Source organism: Vanacampus margaritifer, chromosome 9 (genome assembly GCF_051991255.1).
Source record: "Vanacampus margaritifer isolate UIUO_Vmar chromosome 9, RoL_Vmar_1.0, whole genome shotgun sequence".
Taxonomy (NCBI): Eukaryota; Metazoa; Chordata; class Actinopteri; order Syngnathiformes; family Syngnathidae; genus Vanacampus; species Vanacampus margaritifer.
In genome coordinates, this window is record NC_135440.1 from 2,094,966 (window position 1) to 2,103,589 (window position 8,624).

Genomic DNA, 8,624 nt, shown 5'->3' on the forward strand with positions numbered 1-8,624 from the left:
AGTTAACCTTTATGTGAGGGGTAGGCTAAAGCTTTGAGAAGGATCTATTCAAGAGCCCAAACATTAATCTGTCATGGTTTGGGCTTGCACTGTGTTTTCTGGGGCTTACTAATTTTCATTAATGATGTACACATGACAACAGCAGCAAGATTGACTTAAACGTTTCTGAAGTTTGCAGAAACATTTTTTCTGGGGGCGCTGCTGTGCTTCAATGGAGTAGGACATGAGTTTGGAAGATTCTGTCGGTTCCAATGAAAATTGTATTATAAGTGTGTTTTGCGCAACTTTCCTCCCCATTGCTTTACATTAGTGCTGTCACTATTGAATATTTTCAGAATAGATTAATCTATCGATTATTCAATTGATTAATCGGATTGATTTTAACTTTGCATTTAAGTGTTTTACAAAAACATTTTTCCCCTGATACTGCTTATTAACCAGTGATTGGTGGTTAATTCATACTTCATATTCATATAGTGATTTAAAAAAAAAAAGGGGGGGGATTGATGTTGTACTGTGTTACCAGTTCGGTCATTGTTTTGCAAAGTAAAAACAGATATTTGCAAATGTCTTATTTTGATTAAACACAGAAGATAATCAGTCTTCTTTCATGAGGCACTGTGGAAATCAGTGAACAATTACTGTTGATAAGCTGAAATCAGAGGATTTGGACAATTTTAAATTTAAAAAATGGCTCCAAACGGTTACTCGGTTATTAAAATAGTTGTTGATGAATTTGATAATCGATTGCTCGATTAATTTTGACAGTTCTACTTTACATTCTGACTTGAATTATAACGGACCACGTTATAATGGCTATAAAAAGTGCAAAAACTTGCAACACTGTTGACTCAATTGAGACACAATTGAAAGCCGTGACCACGTTTCCCTGTGTTTTGTGTGTCTTTGCTATGGCCATTTTTTATATTGATGTTGCTGGAATAATTTCTGGAATGGTTCAGCTGTCTTGCATTGCCAGATGGACATACTCTGTTCCTACTCCATTGTTCCTTGTTGACATCATACAAGATGCCAAACAGGCTATGAACTCCTGAAATAAATTAAGCTTAGAATCTCTATAGAGAGTTGGTGTTAATAATATTTATTATGGGACTGCTGCGCAGCAAAACAGTAGCTCTTTGCAAAGCAAAGCAGGCACATATTACTATCCTAGAAAAACGGGTTTATTATATCATCTTTCCAAATGCGGACCGTACCGTTGAACGCACCAGCACAAATGAGGTCTCAAAAGATGCGGCTCGATCTGACTCGCTGCGGCATTACTTTTTTTTTTTTTAATTCCGAGTTACCATGGCGACGCAATTCCCCCCAAAAACACCAAAACTTCCCATTGGTATGAATGGAGAAGGGGGAAAAAAATCCACAAATCAAGCAGCTTTTTCTAAGCCAAGCTACTGTTGAGGGTCTTTTGCCCAGATTTAGTTATAACTGTTTTGATTTAGTTATAAATGTTTTAGTTTAGTCATAACTGTTTTAATTTCCTCAGTAGAGCTTGGTGAGTGTATTGAATTAGGTCTGGGGTGGGGGTGGGGGGGTCTCGTCTCTTTCCACATCAATGGGCCAGTGTCTGTGGTTGAAGTAAATGTGTATTGGATGATATGCTGTAAAAATCATATCTACTTCCGGCTGTCGTCATGTGTATTGAACTCATGGCTGGGAGCTGTTTCCTGGGGGTTGGGGGTTTTGAAATACTGCTTTTCAAGATAGTATAAGAATGCTGTGAGTCCGCTGTAACTAGACACTTGTGAGAGGGATGCAGCCATTTGTCTGTGAACTCGCTTGTGTCCGGAATATTCTGTAAAATAAATCCTTCGAAGGACCTGTTCAACGATCTCCAGTCTGTATTCAGAAAATCAACATTCTCTCTACCCGACAAAGACAAAGATGAGAGAGAACAGGTAAAAATGCGTGTGAAGTGTGGGGGTGTGCCTGAAAAAAGATAGAGAAGTAGAGAAAGAATTATTGAATAACTGGATGAAAACTTGTTGTGAGGGTGGATGGTTTCCTTCATTGTCAACCGTCGCTTGTTTGATGTCATTGATGAAAGAGGTGGAACAAGCATGTGTGAAGAAAAGAAAGTTGTTGGAAAAAGAAGTAGAAAGGACAAATATGTTGTCTCCAAGAGGAATAAAAGTCAGAGAAAACTGTAGAAAAGTAGATAAGATGATGGCTAATGCTAGAATTATGGCAATGGGTAGTGCATTGAAACAGTCTAGGAAGGATGTGAGAGAAGCAAGGAAAAAGAAAGAAGACAATTGATGGTGAGCGAAAGTAAAAAGTGCCTCTTGGTCCGCTGGGTCCGTTTATGGTGGGATCATTCTGTCACGGTGTAGTCATGGAGCGGCGTGATGTCTGTCGGCGTGTGGAGTAGAGGACCCAAAATGCAGGGAGGCAGGAGAACCACGGCAGGAGTGCGGGTTAGACTGACGTATTTTACTGTCCAAAATCAAATCAAAATGACAGAACGAACTCCGGGGGTGACCGTGACAAACGGCAATGATCCCACGCCGACTGATCACCACCCGGGAATTAAATACACCCACACTAATTGGGGGACTAGTCACACCTGGGGACAGGCACAAGTGGCTGAGGGCCCGGATTGGTTAACCCGCGGAAGGGCGGGAACCCACTCAGGGCCCTCAACCAAAGCCAGATCTTCCCAGACATGACAGAATCAGGAGAAGGTCAAGAAGTAACTGTTAAAATTAAAAGGAAAAAAAGTGGAGTGGATGAGAAGTGTTGCGAGAATGGATGGTTTTTTACAATGTCTTCAACTGTGTGTTTGGTGATATTTAAGAGAGAAATGGAAAAAAGGCTTGTGTTGGAGGAGTGGTGACTGTTGGGAAAAAAAAGAAGAAAAAAAACCCTACAGGCCCTTCGAATGAGGAAGTGGAAAAATGGTTGTACATTGCTCAGTTGCAGAATCAAGTAGCAGAATTAAAGTGTCATGTCCAGAATCTTTCAGGTGCCCACCCGAACCAGAGGAATCTTCCAAATGCCCAGCTTTTCCTCCTCATCGGCCAGTGGCTCGTTCCCATATCTTGCAGGTACCCCACTGATAACTCTGCTATGCTTTACAAACCTTTCTCTCCCACTGATGTGAGTGTGTGTTGATGCATAAGACTTCTGCCTATGCAATCTGGGGGTGGCAATTTGCTGCAGGCAGTGCAGAGAGCGGTTACGGGACAAATGTTAATAGCAGGTGATATCCGTGTTCTTTTTACACAATTATGTCTGCTTTTATAGTTGAATATTTTAATGTAAAGTTTAGTTTTTATTATTATTTTTTTCCTCCCTTATAATTAGGCTCTTAGGCGAGAAAATTATTTAACCTTTGTTTTTCCTCCCCGAGTGTGTCATTCCAGATCTGATGTTCCCTCCCAAAGCAGATGAGGAGGCCGCGGTTTTTATTGATCAGGCCCTCACTGATTACACTCTGAAAACAGGATACGCCCCTACGGCTTCCACTTTGCATTTGCAAGTGTTCCGAGCAGCCATTTTGAAGGGCATTCCCAAGTCTGTGGCACAGGCCATGGAGGGATCTTCCCGGTGCTGAGGTTGACCGGTGGTTGTCACATCTTAAACATCATTTAAGGAGACATGCTAAAGAAAAAGAGTCTAAGAGATCTCCTCTCATCAAATGCAGCCCTGATGGACTTATCCTGGAATTTCCGGATGATAACACCTACTGCTGCTCTGCTGGTCTGCTTCCTGTGCCACCTCCCAGTGCCTGCTTGTTGAACAATGCCCTGTGGCATGCGCCACTGCCAACATCTACTGGGCAAGAGTGGATATTGACTCCAGTAATTGGCTCGAATCTGAGCACTTCTGAGCTCTCTGGTCACTTTGGGTTCGTAACCTCAGATCTTATGATATGGTAACTGATTGCATGCATTGCACTCTGTACTATGACAGATCAGGAGATGAGATCTATAGCGAGGCATTTCAGGAAATTGAAAACAACATATGGGAATTGAATATGGGATGATTTGCAAAATGTATTTCTATCTTAATTGCTCTATTTCCCGTCACTTGATGCTTATTGGATTCAGTCTAATAAATTTTTACCCACTTCCGTTTTGGAGCACCAGTTTCTGGATTGGCACCATGGACGTGAAACAACGGACAGCGATTTTGCTGGTTATCTTTTTGATTTTTCCCCACATCGCTGTGGTCCATGGATCCCACTGATGTTGATCTCTGTAACGTCTCACCTGTTGTGTTTCAGATGACACCAGGACAAATATATGTTCCCCAATACTCTGTAAAAGAGGCTGGGATGATTAGCATTTCGGAAACAATTGACGGTTTGCTCAAAGCAGGAGTGTTGTGTGAAATTTCCGGCTCTGATTATAACATGCCTATGTTACCCGTTGAGAAGAAAGATATTGGAAAGTTTCGTATGATTTATGACCTGCGAGAGATTAATGCGGCCGTCTTAACTCCTACTTTTTCTGTCTCAAATTGCATCAACCCACACTCATTTCCCTTGGATTGACCTGGCTAATGCTTTCTTTTGCATTACAATCGCCTGCCTCAAGGCTTTGTTCTTTCACTTGGACTCTTCAACGACTGTCTTCGCCAGTTGCTGTCTCCACTTGAACTGCCCCCTGTTGTTCTCCTGGTGCAGTATGTGGATGACCTCTTGCTGACAGCTGCATCTGTAACTTTTTGTCTTGAAGCCACCAGGTCTTTGCTCTTCATCTCTTTGATACAGCATCTTTCCACTGCTACAGCTTTTGTGATTCCTGATTACAGTCGCATGTTCTATCTTGACGTGTCTGAAAAGGTCAGCAATGTTACTGCTGCTCTTTATCAGAAGGGGGAAGGAGGAAGTCGTAAAAGTTTGTTTATGGATGTTGCTTCAAAGGCAACGATGGCCTACAATCTGGATTGGCAGTAACCCAACCCATAGAAACAGGTTTTGAAGAAGTCCAAGCAAAAATAATTTTAGCACAAAAAGCTGAAATTTTGGCATTAACAGCAGCTCTCAGCTTGGCAGAAAACTAGTCAGTAAATATTTACACAGGTTTGGCGTATGCACACATGACAGTTCATGTTGCATTAAAAGAATGGTAGTGAAATGATTTCCAAACTGTAACCGGTACACCCATTAAACATCAGGATGATATTCTTAAATTGCGAGATGCTTTAATGCTCCCAACAGCGGTGGCAGTAATAAAATGTAAAGGTTACTCTGGAACTAATAATTTTGTATCAGCAGGAAACAAATCAGTAGATCGAACAGCAAAAAAAGGTTGCGGGGTACCGACCTACACTCAAACTAACTGTAAGTGAGTCTGAATTTGACAATCCACAGGAGGTGATAGTAGAAACAGCTAAGTGGTGGCAGGAAGAAGCAACTCCAGAAGAAAAGAGTGTGTGGGTGTCCAAAGGGGGACAAAAAGATGAAGTAGGTATATGACGGAAAGAAGGTAAATGTATTCCATCTCAGAAACAATTGAAAAATCTCATTTCTGAAGCCCATGGAATATGCCATGTTTGTGTAGAAGAAACATTGAGACGACTACACACCTGGTGGCATGCTTTCATGAGACAAATTGTTAAAAGTGAACTGCAGGACTGCAGTGTTTGCAGCAGGTATAACAGTATGCCTACATCTAAACCTCCCCATGGGCACTCACGATCCGGCCGGACGTGACTGCTCCTGGTGAGGTGGTTTCGATGGATTTTACTGACATGATAAAACCAGTGTCAGGATATAGATATTTGCTGGTAATAGTGGATTCCTTTTCAGGATGGCCAGAGGCATATCACTGCAAATCTGAAACAGCAAATATCGTGGTAAAACATCTGATTAATCATTACATACCATCACATGGGTTTCCTAGAAAAATTTGATCAGACAATGGAACCCATTTTGAAAAACATACATCTACAAGCGGCAGAAAAGGCATTGGGATTAAAACACATTTGGTTTAGTGTATTATCCCCAATCCCAAGGACAGGTTGAGCGAATGAATAGAAATATTAAAGAAAAATTGGCTACAGCACTGGCCTAATCAAATTTGAATTGGCTACAAGGTCTTCCTGTTGCGTTAATGTATGTGCGAATGTCACTTAACTCAGCCAAAGGCTGGACTCTGTTTGAATGTCACACCAACAGACCTTTTGCGGCTCCAACAGCTCCATTGGAAGAGACGCACGTTCGAGGACCTCCAGAACTCAAACAACTAACATTTACTAACTCCCAACTAACAAAAAACAACCAGATGCTCCTTCAGAAATAAATGATTGTGAATATCTATGGTTGAAAGTGATTTAACGAAAATAGTCTGAGCCCAGGTGGACTGGACCCCACAAGGTGAAGGAGAAAACATCTTCTGCAGTTCGCCTGCACGGAAAAGGGAACACGTGGTTTCACATCTCGTCTAAACGACCCGCCAGATCCGCCTCAGGCTCAGCGATCCCACCACCTGACGACGACCGGAAAACCACGTCTACTGTTCCAGTGTCCGCTGCCCCCTATTGATGACATCATTCAACAAAGAACATCATCTCAAGATGGCTTCAAAGTGGGAACACATCTGCATCTGCTGCTACATCACGACACTCTTTCTCATATTGCCTTTTATGCCAATCTGTTATCTCTGGAAGCCCCTCAGTACAACCTTGAATGTAACAACAACACATCGTATTAAACGAAGTATTTATTCTCCACACACTCCCTGGCTCATATCCTGGACATAGTTTCCTTTATTTTGATATCTATCACTGTATTTGCTGCTTTGCTAACCACATGCGGGTGTGCTGTATTCCATGTATTCGTTCCCTTTGCCAAATAATTATTACCACTGCTATTGAAAAACAGGACATACGAAATAAGTCTTCTTATATGTTGGTTGAGTCTATCGCTTCCCCAAAGGAGCCCACTGTTGAGGCATCCGACGAAGAGGACGAAGATCCCGCTGGGATTTTTCTCTGAAATGGGGGGGAGGGGGGGGGCTCATCTGTTTCCACATCAATGGGCCAGTGTCTGTGGTTGAAGTCAATGTGTATTGGATGATATGCTGTAAAAGTCGCATCTAGGGGCTGTTTCCTGGGGGTTGAGGGTTTTGGAATACTGCTTCTCAAGATAGTATAAGAATTCTGTGAGTCCGCTGTAACTACACACTTGCGAGAGGGATGCAGCCATTTGTCTGTAAACTCGCTTGTGTCCGGAATATTCTGTAAAATAAATCCTTCGAAGGACCAGTTCACCGATCTCCAGTCTGTATTCAGAAAATCAACATTCTCTCTACCCGAACAACAACGTACACGCAGAAGACAAAGATAGTCTTCTAACACTACGCTCGCACATGTTAACCAACCAATATGATTTTTTAAATTTTGTTGCAATTTTTCCCATCTTTTGCTCAGTGTTTAAATTTTTTATAAGGAATGTAAACTCTACCTCCTGTGCGGGTACAAAAAGAGTGAGCGAAATGGAGAAAAAAAGGCTTTTAACATTGGTGTGTATTGCGTCTGCCAGAGTGTCAACGTCAGAGTGAGGAAAGGAAAAAAAATATTTCGAAAAATCTCACTTCAACTCGTTACCCACAATATTTGCCCACTAAACATCAAAGATGTTTTGTAGTCACAAGGGTCTTCTTTCAGACAAACCCACTCGTGTTTGGCAAAGGTGTCATTTAGTACGTTTTATTTCACTTCAAGCAAGAACTCACACTTTTCCGGCCATTCAACCCCATGTTATTTTGGCCGCCTTTTTCTCCTAATTTTTTTAAAGTCACAAGTTTTCAACTTGCTCTAATTCGGTCACTTTTCATTCCATATAAAAAATTAGAACATGCTCGCGTTCCCCAAACCCTTGCCGTTCTAACGAGACATTTCTGGAATCTGCATTTTGAACCGTTAAGTTGTGAGAGCCTTTTGTTCGAGGTGTGCACTTTCTCATACAACTTAGTTGAAGCACAATGTGTGTGCGTGATGTGTCCAACTAGTTAAAGTCAAATGTGTGTGCGTGAATGTGCATGTTTGTTAAAGCGACACTAAGGAACTTTTAGTTTATGTTGATTATGGTTAACTTCCACATTTCTTGACTGATTCCAATTGTTCCAATTTTAAACTGTTCAGTTCATTCCCCAATTTTTAAAAATATTTTTTTCAAAAATAAAAGCCCAACATTATTTTTTGTTTTTAAATGTAGTAGAATGGACTGCTATTTAAATAAAGCTGTTTTCAGGGCTTCAAGTACTACGGCATGGTGCCAGATTTTCGGTGAAAGAGCCACTAGCTCAGTGACAAATCCAGAGAAGTAAACATTTGACATAATTGACACGTCTAGCAAAACACCGCCAAGGCGTAGAGAAGGCCAACTTCAAAATAAACCTCCCTATACCAAGTAACATGTGGGGCGCAATGCCAATGAACGCTTTTATTTTAAAGTTGTTCCCGGAAGCATTTTGCCAGTCGCGGGCCACGGCGCGACGGATGACTTGACTCGTCCTGCGGAATGTATGTTTGCCGTTCTTATTGCTGGCGTAAACAATTGAGACCAACGTCAACAAAACAACTTCATACAGAAATCACGTTCGATCACCAATTAAAAGCACTAAAAGAAGACTTAATTACGCTGACATTGT